We start from the raw sequence: 17843 nt of genomic DNA, 5'->3' as shown, positions 1-17843 counted from the left end.
GGTGTACTATGTAGCATAACCCCAGAGGGTATAATTTGCACCCAAGTTTACATGAATGGTGCCAGGGTTTGTGCGTTGTATAGCCCGCAAGGCCATGCGGAGTGACCCTTCCTCTTCCCAGTGATTTCCTAGTCCAGAAGGAATTAGTTATTATGCCATCATCTCTGGCAACAGCAGGAGTGGAAACAGGGCTAAAAATGACAAGGCCAAGATTTATTCATGTGCTTGTACAAAATGTTTGATTGATTTTTCTCTATTATTTTTTTGCCCTAGTACATACCTTGATATTGGAAATGGCTTGTGTTTTCATGGATCTCCAATCACCAGATTTCTTTTAGCTCTGCAAATGGCCATTTGCCTAAGAAATGTAATTATTTATTCTAGGTAGATGCTGTTTTCATTCCCTTGAATGTCTAAATCTCCTCTGGGAAAAATAGGTTAATAATTCTTCTATTTACAAGGCTGACTTGTCTGGTCTACAGTGGACCCAACATATGAAAAATTATTTAAATTAGGGCTGAAAAGTACAAGGTGTCCCTGAAGCTTTCAAAGCAGAAAAAAAAAAGATTTTTTCCATAATTATTTAAAATCTAGCAGTGCGAGATGTATGCTAATATTCAAAAGGGTTTAAACTCAAAATGCAGCTCCTGGAAGAACATTACCTATGAACTTGGTAGAAATGCAAATTCTCCATCCCTACTCCAGACAGGCTGAATCAGACACTCTGAGAGTGGGCCCAGCATTCTGCTCTTTAACAAAACTTCCCAGTGATTCTTGTTCTTGCTCACGTTTGAGAAGCAGTGTCCTAGGCCCAGGAAAGTGATGCTCAGTCCTAGTTGCATATAAGAACCCTCTGGGGAGCTCTGCAAAATCTGACGCCCCGGCCACCCCCCAGACAAATCAGAATCTCTGGAGGGTGAACGCAGGTGAAAGTTCCCAGGTGATTACAATGTGCATCCGAGGTTAAGAACCACTGCTTTAAAGCATTAATTCTTGAATTGTCTCACGTATAAAAATGACCTGGAATACTTGTTATATAGATAGATTCACCTCCATAGGGAGGCCTCCAGGAATTCATATTTTTAGTGAATTGTCCATGTTGTTGCAGAAGGTCCATAGACCACTCCATAAGGAGCGTAACTATAGACCCAGAATTGCTTAAAGAATTTTGAGGAAGGGCTGTACTTACGGGTGGGAATTAAGAAGCTATAGCTCTGAAGATTTAAAGCTGTAGGTGAAAGGAATTCAACTGATGATTGCACAAAAGACGGTGGGAAATAAATTGCAGAAAGGTGCGAGACTGTTTCCTGATGATGTCCCTGTCAATCATTGCTTTTATTGCCTGGGGAATTAATGAGCATTCTTAGTGAGCAAAACAGTGATTCTCAAAGACTGACCAAATAACCTCTTAAATTGCATGGTCCTGTGTTGGGAGCTAGCACATCCTAACAAAGTGAATCCACAAACCAGGAGCAGGGCAGCAGCGTGAACAGAACAGACTTTGGAGTCAAGGGGACCTAGATTTGAATGTGATGTCACCACCTGCTAGTTAAGTGACCTTGGGCAAGTTACTTATCTCCCTGACTCTGTATTCTGATCTGTCAAATGAGGATATTGATACCTTCCGCACCAGGTCATTATGAAGATTAACATGAAAGGCACTTGGCACCTGCTAACCTCACAACAAAGAGTAGCTATTGTTATTCTGCTAACCATTTATCTCCTCGGAGTCTGTTTTCTAATTTTTGTACCAGCAATTTTGACATCCTGAGAAATTCCTCCAGCTCCTCTGTGTAGACTCCATAATTCATAAGCAGAGACACGAAAACCTGCTGTGTCTTTAAAACTAAGTAAAGGCAACTAAAAATAGATAATCCAGGGAATATTTTTATAAGCTCTGTGCTTGATTAAGTCCTCCAAACTATTCTCCTTGAGACCATTGAGCAAATTATACCCACAGCAATTTGGTAAAAAGTTAACTTGGAAAGAAAAAAATCTTAAATACTTTTCCAGCTGTGTTTTAATTGTATGTAAATGGTGTTGGGAAAATTGGACAGCTACTTGCAGAAAAATGAAACTAGACCATCAACTTACACCATACACAAGAATAAACTCAAAATAGATAAAAGACTTAAATGTGACTCATGAATCCATAACAATCCTAGAAGAAACTGTAGGCAACAAAATTTCAGACATCATACGCAGCAGAACTTTCACTGATACATCACCTAAAGCAACAGAAACAAAGGAAAAGATGAACACATGGGACTACATCAAACTCAAAAGCTCCTGCACAAGAAAAGATACGATCATCAAAATGGGGAGGCAACCCACTGTATGGTACAGCATAATTGCCAATGATATGTCAGATAAGGGGTTAATTTCCAATATATATAAAGTGCTAATACAACTCAACAAAAAGAAGACAAAGAACCCAATTAAAAAATGGGCAGAGGCGCTGAATAGACACCTCTCCAAACAGGACATACAAATGGACATGAAGAAATGCTCAACATCACTAATCATCAGAGATGCAAATTAAAACAACAATGAGGTATCACCTCACACCTGTCAGAATGGCCGCCATCAACAAATCATCAAACAACAAGTGTTGGTGAGGGTGTGGAGAAAAGGGGACTCTCGTACACTGCTGGTGGGAATGCAGACTGGTGCAGCCACTGAGGAAAACAATATGGTGTTACCTCAAAAAATTAAAAATTGAACTCCCATTTGACCCAGTGATCCCACTTCTAGGAATATACCCGAAGAAGCCAGAAACACCAATCAGAAAGAATATATGTACCCCCATGTTCGTAGCAGCACCATTTACAATAGCTAAGACCTGGAAACAGCCCAAATGTTCATCAGTAGATGAATGGATGAAAAAGCAGTGGTACATATACACAATGGAGTACTATGCAGCGGTAAGAAAGAAAGATCTCTTATTCTTTGAGATGACATGGAGGGACCTGGAAAGTATCATCCTAAGCGAAACAAGCCAAAGAGAGAAAGACAAGTATCATATGATCTCACTTATTTGTGGAATATAATGAACATAACAGTCTGAGCAATGGGGTAGTCCCAGAGATGTGGAATTGGGGTACAGACTGACAATCCCCAGAAGAGGAGGTCGGGGGGGAGAGATAAACCACAGAACTTATATGCATGTATGCATGAACAATGGACATGGACAGCAAAGCTGGGACAGGGCAGGGAGGTAGTGGGAGGGGGGAAATCAGTGGAGGGAAAAGGAGAAACATCTGTAACAAAAATTAATTCATTAATTTTAAAAAAAAGAGTATACATACATTTTTTACTGTGGTGCCATCAAGGATCGATGCTGCTACAGAGAATTTTAAGTGATTTATACCATATTTTTTATTCAAGAAAACTTTTTCTAAATGTCTTCTAATAAGCCTACAAAAATAAGAGAGAATGTGGTAGATAAAAACATTAACAATGAAAGTAGGAAAAGTATTCAGAATATCGAGCCTGACACCCTCATGATGGCCTGTGGCCAAGGAGGGCTTCTATCAGCCTAAGTTCTTCCTTCAGTACGAAAATGCTGCTTTCCTCCTGCTGCCTGGTGGACAAGGTTCCTCTGGCGGGTTTGGGAGGCAGAGCGGCCGGGATATCACTCCCATCATAATTACCCCTCATACACTTGAAGATGACAGTTGAGTCATCCTCTCTCCTCTTTTTTCCAGGAAAAAATCCAGTTCCTCAAAACTTGCCTCATAGGCACTGTTTTCCAACCCTTTAATCATCTCTTCCTTTTGTACCCTGGCCACGTTCCTGCTTTTCAGCTGTGGCCCTCAGGACTGGACCTGGTCCATGATGAGGACCTGACCGTGCTGACAGCAATAGGGAAGCCCCTCTGTTTCCACACTCGCGAGTGAGCCAAGAAAGTAGTTAACAGTCATCACTGAACACCTCCCAAGCATTGTTCTAGGAGGTGTGGAAAACTCTGCTGTCTCCAGGGCCAGACAGAAACATAATGGGATGGGAGAGGACAGAGTCCAGGGAGAGAAGGCCTGTGGCCAGGCCAAAGCAGGCAGCCTGGCCCGGCTCCCGTGGGCTCTGGCTCTGAGACCCACTGTCTCCAGGTCTTCTGATATTTGTATTTACTCAACTTTATTTATTTTTAAATTGAGATATAATTGACAGAGAACATTATATTAGTTTCAGGTATACAACATAATGATTCAGTATTTGTATACATTGCGAAGTGATCATCAAAATAAGTCTAGTTAACATCCATTACTGTACATAGTTACAATAAAATTATTTTTTCTTTTGATGAGAACTTTTAAGATCTAGTCTCTTAGCAACTTTGAATATGCAATACTGTATTATAAACCATAATTACCATGCTGTACATGACATCCCCATGACTTACCTGTTTTATAACTGGAAATCTGTACCTTTTGTCACCCATTTCATCCACACCAGTATTGTCTTTTCGGTTTTTATTTGATTTCTGCTTTTATTTTCATTATTTCCTTCCTTCTGCTTACTTTGGGCTTAATTTACTCTTCTTTTTCTAGTTTTTAAAGATAGATGCTTACGTCATTGATTTAAGACTTTCATCTTTTTAATATAAGCCTTTAGGCTATGCATACATGTCCCTTTAAACACTTCTTTAACTGTGTCCCACACGTTTTAATATGTTACGTCATCATTTTAATTCAGTTCTAATATTTTCCAATTAATATTTGGTTTTCTTTCTTTGATGCATGAATTATTTAGAAGTATGTTGTTTAATTTACAAATATTCTGGCTTTTCCAAATAGTGGTCTGTTAATGATTACTAATTTAGTCCTATTACTGCTAAAGAGCATGCTTTCTATTATTTTATTCATATTATTTATTTATGTATATTTTTTTATACTAAGTATTTTATTTGTATGCTGCTGCCAGTGTGTATAAAATAATCACCCTTGTGGAAGAGAAATTCACGAGAATTCAGAGAGGTGGATGTTAAGGACTGACAAAAGCAGAAGATTGTATAGTATGGCACGTTACAAGTTAGGCATTTTATACAGGCTTCCAATTTAATAGCTCTTTGAAAAGGCACCGGTTCAAGAAAAGTGGCTTAGAACACCTTCAAAGATTCATTTCACTACAAAAAGGAACAGACTTTCTGGGATCTGAAGGGATTGGTACTTGAAGACACTCCAGTCAGCAGGGGGTCATGTGGAGCATCCTGCAGACAGAACTGTTTCAGATCTGCAGCTGCCTGGGAAGCCTTCACGCGGTTGAGCCGGCTTCAGCCGGAGCTGTTGAACCGCTTTCTTCACAGCGATGACACTGGAGGAACAGACATGGTCCACGCGAGAGCTGGGCAGGTTTGCCGGTCGTGGGTCCGCAGGGCCAGACGGCGGGGCCTATTTTATTCATTTTAAAGTTGAGGCTTTTTTGGGGCCCAGTATGTGGTCTTTCTTGGTGAATGTTTCATGCACACTTAAGAAGAATATGTATTTTTCTGTTTGGGGATGTACTGTATTGTTCTGTAGCAGGTTCTTTGGCGGTGTAGTTCAGGTCTTCTATTTCTACTTATTTTGCATCTATCAGTTCTATCAATTATTGAGAATACAGTATTGAAAAAAGATACAGATTTGTCTTTTTTCAGTTTGTCAGTTTTTGCACTGTGTATTAGAAGCTCTGTTATTCGTTTCATACACATTTAGGATTTTTATGTTCATTTAGTGAATTATTTTATTATTATAAAATTTCCCTCCATATCTTGCATATATTTCTTTTTCTAAAATCTCTTTCATCTGATATTAATATCTCTACTCCAGCTTTGCTTTGAGTAGTGTTTAAATGGTATATCTTATGTCATATTTACTTTGTCTTTATATTTAAAGTATATCAAAAAGACAACATATAAGTGTCGGTGACGATGTGGAGAAAAGGGAACATTTGTGTACTGTTGGTGGGCTTGTAAATTGTTGCAGCCACTGTAGAAAACAGTATAGAGGTTCCTCATAAAATTAAAAATAGAACTACTATATGACCCAGCAATTTTACTTCTAGGCATTTATTCAAAGAAAACAAAAACACTAATTTGAAAGCATTTATGCACCCTAATGTTCATTGCAGCATTATTTACAATAGCCAAGGTATGGATGCAAACTAGCTGTTCATCAATAGGTGAATGAATAAAGATGTGGTATGCATATATGCAATTAAATATTACTCAGCCAAAAATAAAAAGAATGAAATCTTGCCATTTGTGAGAACATGGATGGATCTAGAAGGTATTATGCTAAGTGAAATAAGTTGGGCATAGAAAGACAAATACCATTTGATTTCACTCATATGTGGAATCTAAAACCAAAACCAAAACAAATGAACAAACAAAATAAAACAGAAATGGACTCATAGAGTCAAAAATAAACTAATGGTTGCCAGAGGGTAGAGCAATGAGAGGGTGGGGGTTTGAAGGAGAGTAAGAGGTAAGAACTTCTAGTTATAAAATAAATAAGTCATGGAGATACAATGTGCAGCATAGAGAATACAGTCAATAATATCATAATAACTTTGTATGGCGACATATGGTTACTAGATTTATCATGGTGATCACTTCTGTAAGGTACATAAATGTTGAATTACTAACTTGTACAGCTGAAACTAAAATAATATTGTATACAAATATACTTTAATAAATAAAGAAATGAAGCATAAATAGCCGAGTGATGAGTACTCTCAGGTTTTGTTAATCTGAATTTCTGGATATAGAACTCTAACTGATGATTTTCTTTCTTTCCTTTTTTTTCGAACCACTGTTTTGGTCTTCTTCCCTGTGTCATCCCCTTACCTCCCCTACGAGGTTACCACTATTCTATATTTTGTGTTCATCATTCCTTTGCTTTTTGAATAATTATTTTATCTCTTATAAATCGATCTATAAACAGTATATATTTTTAGCTTTGTTTAGTTTTGAGCTTTAGATTTTTATTTAAAAAAAATTTTTGCCTTTAATGATTTTAGAGAGAGAGGGAGAGAGAAGGAGAGAGATAGAAACATTGATGAGAGAGAACATCGACTGGCCGCCTCCTGCATGCCCCACCCTGGGGATCGGGCCCACAACCTGGGCATGTCTTCTGACCGGGAATCGAACTGGCGACCTCTTGGTGCATGGGCTGACGCTCAACCACTGAGCCATACCAGCCAGACTGAGCTTTAGATTTTGATTTGTGACAATCTTGTGGAAGGTAGATTGGTGCAGGAGCAAGCCTGAAGGCAGGGAGACCATTTAGAGTGACTGTCATAACCTAGAAGAGAGGTGATGAGAACCTGGATTAAAGCAATGGAAAGAGGAAAGGATCAATATCAACTATTCAAAGACAGATTACTGAAACCAAGAGATCATTTAAAAGACATATAAAGCAAGCGCTTCTTTAGAAATCTGCCCTCTGTAATATCTCTAATACTAGAAATATAAAACTTGGAAAAGCCAACTCATACCCTTCCTTCCTAGAATGTCTGCTCTGTGATTTTTAAAAAAATAAGTAAATAAAATGTACTTTTGAGTGGTGTTCAAGGTGTGGTAGTTTGTGATCCTACTAAGCATCTGATCAGATCTTAGTTTTTTCACTCCAAAAACAAGTTCTTCCTTCTGAGCCATAATGTCTTAAATTTGCTTTTTTTTAATTCACTACACCCAGACTTTCCTCATATTTATTTTTAAACAAAAATCTAACCATCTTTTTGTAATTTGTCCATACAACTTTGCTATTGTTTTCAGAGTAACTTTGTTAAAACCCAACAATTTGGGCAATTTTTGCAAATTGTAGTTAATTTAGGGCTGTCTACACTAGGGAAGATTTTAAACTTTAAAATAAGAAGTTGAATTCTCCAGTTTTATTGAGACTAGAGCAATTAACTTGTAATTTGTGGTTGGTTCAAAACAGCCACGCATTGGAAGGGGAGTCTGGGTACTCCAAAAGTCCTCCCGCTGACCTGGATCAGGCAGTTTGAGCAAAGTCGAATGGCTTGGGAGAAGCATTCTCCAGCCAGGAGACCACTACGCTGTACCAATTAGACTTGGAAACTGGTTTGACTTGCTGGATCAGAAAACAAGCATATAGCAAGAGTTTTGTTTTGTTTTTTTAAAGAAGTGATCACATGTGAAAATATAGGTGGAATTCAGTCATTGTCAGATTAACTTAAGTCATCTTTTGAGAGTTAATATTCCCTCCCAATTCCTTAGACATTCAGTTGAACAATTTCTTTAGTTTAAACCAGACTGGTTGCTTAACACACTGTTTGACAGACCAGGAAAGCCAGTTTTGGGGAGATAAAATATCTTAGATAAGTTAGCCATGTTCATCAGTGATTAAGTGGTTCTTCATGCTCTACTTGGCTGTGGCCTCTTAGACTATTCAATTTAATTAAACTAACATTAATTTGGTGCCTACTATGTAATGGTTCTGTACTAGGCATCCTGGTAATGCCGGGTTACTTTCTTAATGGACGAAGAAACCTGGGAAAATGTCAAATAGATTATAATGGGGTCTCCTATCTAATTCTGAGGAGGAGATACTATTTGTCTCCAAAAATTGAACAGACTAGGAGGGATGGCATGGGTCATGTGAATGGAGAACTTGAGGGTAGTGGCTCTTGTTCCAACCTCCCCAGAGGATATTTTAACGCACTTCAGGTAGGAAGCCTAGAGCAGAGAGAGATATGATGGTTTGGGGGTGGGGGAAATAAAATCTTAGGATCTACTATTCAGTGCTAGATGAGGACCTGCAATTTGATCCTAACAGGATATGACAGAGTCAGGATTTTGTTGCTACCTTGATGGGCCAACACACATTCCTTCTGCATCCCTCTTCACTCCACCATTAATTTTATTTGACTATGTACTTCTAGTCTGGAGTTTTCCTATCTGATAATTGATATTGGGGAAGGAAGGGATGAAGCAGGAAGCAGAAAGATAAGCTGACAAAAATAACAAAATACATTTTTAATGTTTAATTCAGAAGAATGGAGGGTGGGGCAGTGAGGACCATGACTGCACCACCGAGTCCCACAGGACACCTACATAAGGCCACCTTACCAAGACTGGGAGTACTGCAGATCTAATACATAGAAACAAACACAAAGAGGTAGCCAAAATGGGGGGAAAAAACAGACCCCAAATAAAAGAACAGGAGAAATCTCCAGGAAAAGAGTTAAGTGAAATGGAGTCAAGCAATATACCAGATATAAAGTTTTAAAAAAAAATTGGTTATAAGGATGCTCAAGAAGCTTAGTGAGAATTTCAACAGAGATAGCAAGCGTAAAAAAGGGCATAAAAACCATAAAAAAGAACCAATCAAAAATACATATCTGAAATGAATAATACACTAGAAGGAATAAACAGTAAGTTGGATGAAGCAGAGTATCAAATCAGCGATTTGGAAGACAAGGTAGTAGAAAACACCCAATCAGAGCAGCACAAAGAAAAGAGAATTTAAAAAGAATGAGGATAGTTTAAGGGACTTTTGGGAAAACATGAAGCATATAAACATCTGCATCATAAGGATACCAGAATGAGAAGAGAGAGAGTAAGGGATCTACTTGAAGAAATGACAGAAAACTTCCCTAACCTGGTGAAGAAAAAAGATACACAAGTTCAGGAAGTGCAGACAGTCCCAAACAAGATGAACCTAAAGAGGCCCACACCAAGACACATAATAATTAAAATGGTAAAGGTTAAGGATAAAAAAGGAATCTTAAAAGCAGCAAGAGAAAGACTTCCTAAAGGGAGTTCTCATAGGACTGTCAGCTGATTTCTCAACAAAAATATTTCAGGTCAGAATGGATTGGCATGAAATAGTCAAAGTGAAAAAAAGCAAAGACCTACAACCAAGACTACTTTACCCAGTAAAACTATCATTTTTTGTTTTGTTTTGTTTTGTTTTTCCTTTTTTGTATATGCCCCTAGCAGAAACCAAACCTGGGACTCTCTGGTCCACAGTCCGAGGCTCCAAACCCTGAGCCAAACCGGCTAGGGCAAGGCTATCATTTTAAATTGAAGGAGAAATAAAGAGCTTCCTGGACAAGAAAAAGTTAAAGGAGTTTGTTAACACCAAACCAGTATTACAAGAAATGTTAAAGGGCCTGCCTGCTTGAGGAGGAGGAGGAGCATCAAAAAAACATAGTTAAAAGAATAAAATGACAATAAATATGTACCTATCAATAATCACTTTAAATGTAAATGGCTTAAATGTACGAATAAAAGTCATAAAGTATCTGAATGGACAAGAAAACATGGCCCATATATACGCTGTCTAAAAGAGACCCACCTCAGAGCAAAAGATACACACAGATTAAAAGTAAAGGAATGGAAAAATATATTTATGCAAACAGAAAGGGAAAAAAAGCTGGGGTAGCAATATTTATATCTGACAAAATAGATTTTAAAACAAAGGCTATAGTAAGAGACAAAGAAGGAAACCACATAATAATAAAGGAAGCAACCCAGCAAGAGGATATAACTCTTATAAACATTTATGCACCCAAAATAGGAGCACTTAAATATATAAAGGAAATATTGATATACATAAAGGGACAGGTCAACAGCTACACAGTCATAGTAGGGAATTTTAACACCCAATTGGCATGAATAGATAGATCTTCCAGACAAAAAGTCAACAAGGAAATGGCAACCTTAAATGACACATTAGATTGTATGAATTTAATTAATACCTTCAGAGCATTTTACCCGGAAGGAGCAGAATATACATTCTTTTCAAGTGTACATGGAAAATTTTCTAGGATAAAGCATATGTTAGGATACAAAATAAGCAATAAATTTAAGAAGATTGAAATCAAATCAAGCATCTTCTCTGACTATAATGGTATTAAACTTGAAATTAATCACAAGGAAAAAACTGAAAAACACACAAAGACATGGGAGCTAAATAGCATGTTATTAAACAATGAATGGGTTAACAGTGAGATCAAGGAAGGAATCAAAAGATCCCTGTAACAAGTGAAAATGAGAACACATCAACCCAAAATCTATATGACACAGTGAAAGCAGCCTTAAGAGGGAAATTCATAGCATTAAAAGCCTACCTCAAGAAACAAGAAAAATCTCACCCTGGCTGGTGTGACTCAGTTGGTTGAATGTCATCCCATGTGCCAAAACCAGTTTGAATCCTGATTGAGGCATATACCCAGGTTGTGGGCTTGATCCCCAGCAGGGGGCATGCAGGAAGCAGCTGATTGATGTTTCTCTTTCCCATTGATATTTCTCTCTCTCCCTCTTCCTTCCTCTCTCTCTAAAACCAATAAAAACATTTTAAAAAAAGAAAACAAGAAAAATCTCAAATAAACAATCTAACTTTACACTTAGAGAAACTAGATAAAGAACAATAAACAAAGCCCAGTGTGAGTAGAAAGAAGGAAATCATAAAGATCTTAGCAGAAAATGAAATAGAGTCTAGAAAAACAATACAAAAGATCAGTGAAACCAAGAGCTGATTCTTTGAAAAGATAAAAAGATTGACAAACCTTTAACCTGACTTATTAAGAAAAAAAGAGAGAAGACCCAAATTAATAAAATCAGAAATAAAAGAGGAGAAATAACAACTGACTCCACAGAAATACAAGAGATTGTAAGAAAATATTACAAACAACTATATGGCAACGAATTGGACAATCTGGATAAAATGGATAAAATTTCTGGAAACTTGGAAACAGCCCAAGTACCCATCAGTAGATGCATGGATAAAAAAAGCTGTGGTAGCCCTGGCTGGTTTGGCTCAGCAGTTAGACCATCGGCCTGCAGTCGAGAGACCTGGGTTTGGTTCCCGCTAAGGACACATACCTCGGTTGCAGGTTGTCCCTGGCCCCTGTTGGGTCGTGCGGGTGGCAACCACTCAATGTGTCCCTTTCACATCAATGTTTTTCTTTCTCTCTCTTCCTCTCTCTCCCTCCTGTTCTACCTGAATAAAAAATAGAAAAATGTCCTTGGGTGAGGATAAAAAAAAAAACAAACCTGTGGTACATTTATACAGTGAAATACTACTTGGATGTAAAAAAGAAAATGTTACTTTTTGTGACAGCATGGATGAACATGGAGAGAATTATGTTAAGTGAAATAAGTCAGAGAAAGCCAAATACCATATGATTTCATTTATATATGGAATCTAATTAACAAAATAACAAAATAGAAATAGAATCATAGATACAGAAAACAGACTGGCAGCTGTGAGGGGGAGGGCAGTGGGGGGCTGGGTGAAAAAGTGAAGGGGTAAAGCAATAAAAAACCTCATAGACACAGACAACAGTATGGCGATTACCACAATACAATGTACAGATGATGTGTTATAGAATCGTACACCTGATACCTATATAATTTTATTAACCGATGTCACCCCAATGAATTCAATTAAAAAACTGAAAAAATAAATAAATCAGAAGACCAAAAAGCTGTTTATGAGTTGCCATATGAATTGGTACTGAAGAGTAGCACCGATGTGATTAAAGTTCTTCATCCAATATTTTATCCAAAGAGATCTTTTCAGAAAATCAGGCAATATTTAGTTCAAAAAGGCAACTCTGGTTTATGGAGCTCATTTATATGACAGCTGTCACAACCATGCTGTCTGGACCCAGGGGCCAGAAGCACCTCCCAGTGTGAACCTCCGAACACCCCATGGCAGGAAGAAGTGAGTATGCAGGCAGAGAGGGAAGGATGTCTTACATTTGCATAGTACTTTTTGCCTTTCAAAGTATTTTACATCTATTAGAACACGAAATTGTGCTGTTTACTAAAACTCATTGTTAATATTTTGTTGCTAATGATCATTTGGCCACCATTCTATAGACTGTGTTGTTGAAATAAGTTTAATTAAGAATCTTACAGTCAGAAAGGACATTTGGTGATCTTTTAACCTGGGGCTTGGACTGTGAGATCTTCTGGAGTTCTTCCTTAAATGCAAATACCTCTTGGACGGGCTGTGTTACTAGGTGACAGCTTAAAATGTAATTGTTCATATCTTAACATTGATTGGCAGTTACCTGAAAGGAGAGACAGAGGAGTTTTAAGGTGGTGAAGGAAGTTAGCTTGAGAAGGAGGATACCTCCAGGCGGGGAGGGGGCCTTCACCAGGGCTACCAGAGACACGTTTCACTCTCCAACGCCGACCTCCTGTCTCACCAACCTTCCCCACGGAACTGCATTGGGCGCCTCCACTGTCTTCGGGCTGGGTCCCCGCATTCTCCCAACAGAATGCATATCACACTTGATTTATTTGCTATGTCAGCTACTAATTCTGTCCCTAGATTCTAAGTTCTCTGGGTGTGGGATTCTTTGGCCTCACCATTGTTTTCCAGCCCTTTAAAGCATATAGCAGAGTCTCAGGAAATACTTTCAAAATGAATGAAAAACTTGAATCCATAATTTTATGTCTAGTTGTAATCCTTAAGCTTCTCTCTAATGCCACCCTTGTTTTCAGAAGGAAGGACTCTCGAGCGTGCCAGATATTGAAATGTTTATCTTTGTCTTAATCTCCTAGAAGATAAAAGTGTCCAATTTTTCTGTGGGATAATAAAAATAATAGATACATAACACTTACTGAATGTTTATTGTGTGCTGGGTACTGGCCTATCACTTTATACAGATTATTTTATTTTCACTACAACCCTCTGAGGTAAATGCTATTATTATCACTATTTTTAAAAATAAAGAAACTGAGGCAGGGAATTCGAACCTACTTGCATATAAATTTTGTCTTTCTTATTATGAAAAAGGAAAAAAAGGCGCTGAATGACAATAACAAAAAAGTTTCTTCTCTTTGTTTTGTTATCAAACTTTGATGTAGACTCAGTAAAAATACATGTAATAAAAAGAAAAAAAAGAAGAATTCACTCCTGAGCAGCCTAGCATAGTGCTTATGTATATCATTGCATAACAATCTGTTAACAAATTCCTAACATCCATGTTAGCGTGGAGCTGTTAAAAATAAATAGTAAGAAGGATCCAACAGAGCACAAAATTTATTTCCACCAGGTGGCGCTAGTGCCTCTAAATGAGGTTCTTGGGTGGGCGTGTTTCTGCCTGTGCTGTTAAGACCCTTGGTAAAAAGATTCCAAGGTCTTGCAGTCAGTTTACTAGGGCCACAGCTTTGTATCCAGGGCTAACTGAGGAGTTATGAGACACCCACCAGTGATCTCTGCCTATTTTTCTATGAGATGAAATTCTCAGGTGCATGGTCATTGTGGTGTACTGGCTAGATGTGGGTCTGTTTCTTTTCTTTTTTTAATCCTCATCCCAGGACATTTTCCCATTTTTTGTTCAGATAGAGTGGGAGAGAGAGAGAGGAAGAGAAACATCTATGTGAAAGGGACACATCGAGTGGCTGCCTCCCACATAACCCAAACAGGGCCGGGGAGAAACTGCAACCGAGGTACATGCCCTTACCAGGAACCGAGCCCGGGTTTCTCTGGACTGCAGGCCTACGCTCTAACCGCTGAGCAAACCGGCCAGGGTGATGCGGATCTGTGTCAAACTCAAATTCAAATGCAGTTTTCTTCAAGTCTCAGCCCTACCAGTTACTACTTGTAGGACCTTGTGCAAGCTACTTAACCTTTCTGTGTTCCAGGATCTTCATCCATGAAATGGGGACAATTGTACCTACAACATTCTGCATCACCTGTTGTAACAGTGCTCTGCTCAAAGAAGGACTGAATAAATATTTAAAGAACTGGAATTAATAACATGAACTTTCAGCAGCTGGGAACTCAAATGCAATCAACATTTTACTTGGCTCAGAATATACCATCAAGGAGGTGGACTTGAGTTTCAGTTTTAAATGCTAATGTGAATCTATGACTATTGACTAAATGTGAGATGGTCATTAGAAGAAGAAATACAATGTAACATCTCCAAGGAGCTAGTCACTTCTCTAGGTACTGCTGCTGCAAAGATGAGCATGGCGGATACTGCCCTCACCCTCATGAAGTTTATAATCTATCAGGGAAGATAAACATTAAACAAATAATGACATAAAAGCAATCAATCACAAATGGTGCAAAGTACCAGGTCATACAGGAATGTAAAACAGATTAGTCTGGGAGTCAGGGAAAGATTCAAAGAGGAAGTGATAGTAAGAAGTAATCAGATAATTAACCAAAAAGAGGATGGGTAAGAATTCCAGGCAAAAGAAATAACTTTGCATAAGCTCCTAAGTGGGAAGGAACTTGCTCAATTCAAACTAAGAAAATTCCAGTATAGCAGAAAAGAAGGAAGAACAGGACAGAGATGCTAGAAGCTTGAGAAGTTGTCTATTGGGCAATAGGAAGTAGGAAAGGATTTTAGCTCAGCCAGTGTGGTTCAGTGGTTGAGCATCAACCCATGCACCAAGAGGCTGCCAGTTCAATTCCCTGTCAGGGCACATGCCTAGGTTGTGGGCCAGATCTCCAGTGTGGGGCATGTAGGAAGCGGCCAATCATTGTTCTCTCTCATCGATGTTTCTGTCTCTCCCTGCCTCTCACTTCCTCTAGCTCTAAAATCAATAAAGAAAAAAATTTTTTTTCTAAAGAAAGGGTTTTAAACAAAAAAGTGACATGACCAGATATGCATTTTTTAAAAAGGTCTTTGTTCCTAAAATGCAACAAAGCTGAAATGGAGAAGCTAGACTGAGAAGGTAAGAGAGGTTTGGGAGAGACCAACACAGAGGTTTTTGCATTATTTTAGCCAAATGATGGTGGCAGCCTGAACCAGTGTTCTGGACGTGAATGGCTCTGAGAGACACTGGGGTCTGCATTTGTTGATTGGATGAGTGACAAAGAGGAGTCAAGATTTTTGGCTTAAACAAGAGGATTGATGGGATTGCCATTTCCCAAGGTAGAGAACATTGGAGAAAAGGCAGATTTGAAGGAAAGCTCATGTGTTTATTTCAGGATATCTTGAGTTCGTGGTACTGAACAAATATTCAAGAGGAACTGTTAAGGAAGTACTTATCGCCCTGGACAGTGTGGCTCAGTTGTTTGGAGCGACCTCCTGTACACCAAAAGGTTGAGGGTTTGAGCCCCGTTGGAGTCCGTGTGGGATGTAACCGATTGATCTCTCTCTCCCCACTACAAATATCAATTACATTTTTGTATATAAAAAGAAAGTACTTACATGTGTGGAGCTCAAAACAAAAGATTGTGGTTGTTCATGTAGTTTTAGATGTTATCAGCATACAGATGTAAATGGAAACTGTGATGAAACCTTCTAAGGAGAGAATGAAGTGTGAGAAGACAAGATGTCCTGGGACAGCACCCTAGGGAGCCCCACTGTTTTCTAAATTGGTAGAGATTAGGAATCTAAAATCAGTAATGAAAACAGAGAAGGAGCATCAGGGGTGTAGGAGGAAAACCAGAAGGCCCAGTTCCCCTCCCCAAAAAATTATTCCAAAAGTATTAGGGGTCAATGGTACTGTAAGCTACTGAAGTCAGGGAAACTGAGAACTAAAATCATGTTCTTTGGATTTGGGGGCAAGGAGGTCACTGGTGACTTTGGTAGGATCCATTTCTATGGCACGCTGAAGGCTGAAGTCAGATTGCAGTGAGTTTAAAAGCTTAATGTTAGGTAAGGAAATGGTGATAATATATACTAAAAATGTTTTCTAGAAGCTTGGCTAGGAGCTGAGGTGCAGGGAGGGCTCTTTAAAAATGGGGGAAACAGCCCTGGCTGGTTTGGCTCAGTGGTTGGAGCATCGGCCTGTGGACCAGAGAGTCCTGGGTTCGGTTCCTGCTAGGGGCACGTAACAAAAAAAAAAAGTGGAGGGAAACATGAGCAAATTTAACATGAGCTGATACAACAAAGGCAGGAGAGAGAGAGAGAATATTGAAATATAACAAGAGAAAGATTCCTAAGAAGGCAACAGGGATAGGATCCAGAACACAGGAAGAAGAACAACTTCCCCATGCAACTTCCCCATGAGAAGGACAAAGATGAGACAAACTCAAGAATGTTAGTGGAGCCCTGGCTGGTTTTGCTCAGTGGTTAGAGTGTCGGCCTGCGGTCCAGAGAGACCCGGGTTTGGTTCCCGCTAAGGGCACGTACCTCGGTTGCAGTTTGTCCCTGGTCCTGGCTGGGTCGTGCGGGTGGCAGCCACTCGATGTGTCCCTTTCACATCAATGTTTCTCTCTCTCTTGCTCTCTTTCCCTTCCACTCTATCCGAACAAAAAAATGAAAAAACGTCCTCAGGTGAGGATAAAAAAAAAAGAAGGTTGGTGGAATTGACAGCAGGAAGTTGTGGTTCCTATGCAATGCTTATGATTGTCTCTTAATACAGAAGGTGCCATATGCCGACAATCAGAGGGGAAATCTGAAGTAGGCCCAGTGCAAACTGAACAAGATGAGGACTCCAGTGAGGCCGGTTATCATAGACTTATAGTGCCACAAATAGGAGAGAGCATCCCAGAGGTCACAGAGATTGTGAAGTGGTGCATTCATTCACGCACGAATTTTTATTGTGCGTCTGCTCTGCGCCAGACCCTCTGCTATGCGCTGGGTTCTGCTGGGCTAGTTTTTGTTTCCTGAGTCAGTGTCTGGTCTCCACAGCTGGGCTGCGAGATATTCAAGACTGAGAGCTGCCCCTTCTGGCCTCTTTCCTTCCTACTCAGCTCCTGTACACAGCAGGCCCACTGCAGAGAGAAGCCTGGGGAGCAGGATGTGCATAGTGGTTTCGTTTACACATTATTTGCTTGACGAGAGGATCATTCAAATCTCTCAGCTCCGACTTCATTTGTAAGTTGTATAGGTTCCTCCAAACATTCTTTTTCACACTAAGAGATAAATATTTGTCAAGTGTCCACCACATGCAAAGCTTTCCGTGTACCTCTTCC

At 39.1% G+C, this 17843-nt stretch overlaps 1 pseudogene; it reads right to left on the bottom strand.

Annotated features, from left to right (window-relative positions):
- Positions 1–5099: 5099 nt before the first annotated feature.
- Positions 5100–17843, bottom strand: part of LOC118625011 — a 36965-nt pseudogene continuing 24221 nt past the window's right edge.

Source organism: Molossus molossus, unplaced genomic scaffold (assembly GCF_014108415.1).
Source record: "Molossus molossus isolate mMolMol1 unplaced genomic scaffold, mMolMol1.p scaffold_m16_p_11, whole genome shotgun sequence".
Taxonomy (NCBI): domain Eukaryota; kingdom Metazoa; phylum Chordata; class Mammalia; order Chiroptera; family Molossidae; genus Molossus; species Molossus molossus.
This window is presented reverse-complemented; position numbering and strand designations above follow the sequence as displayed.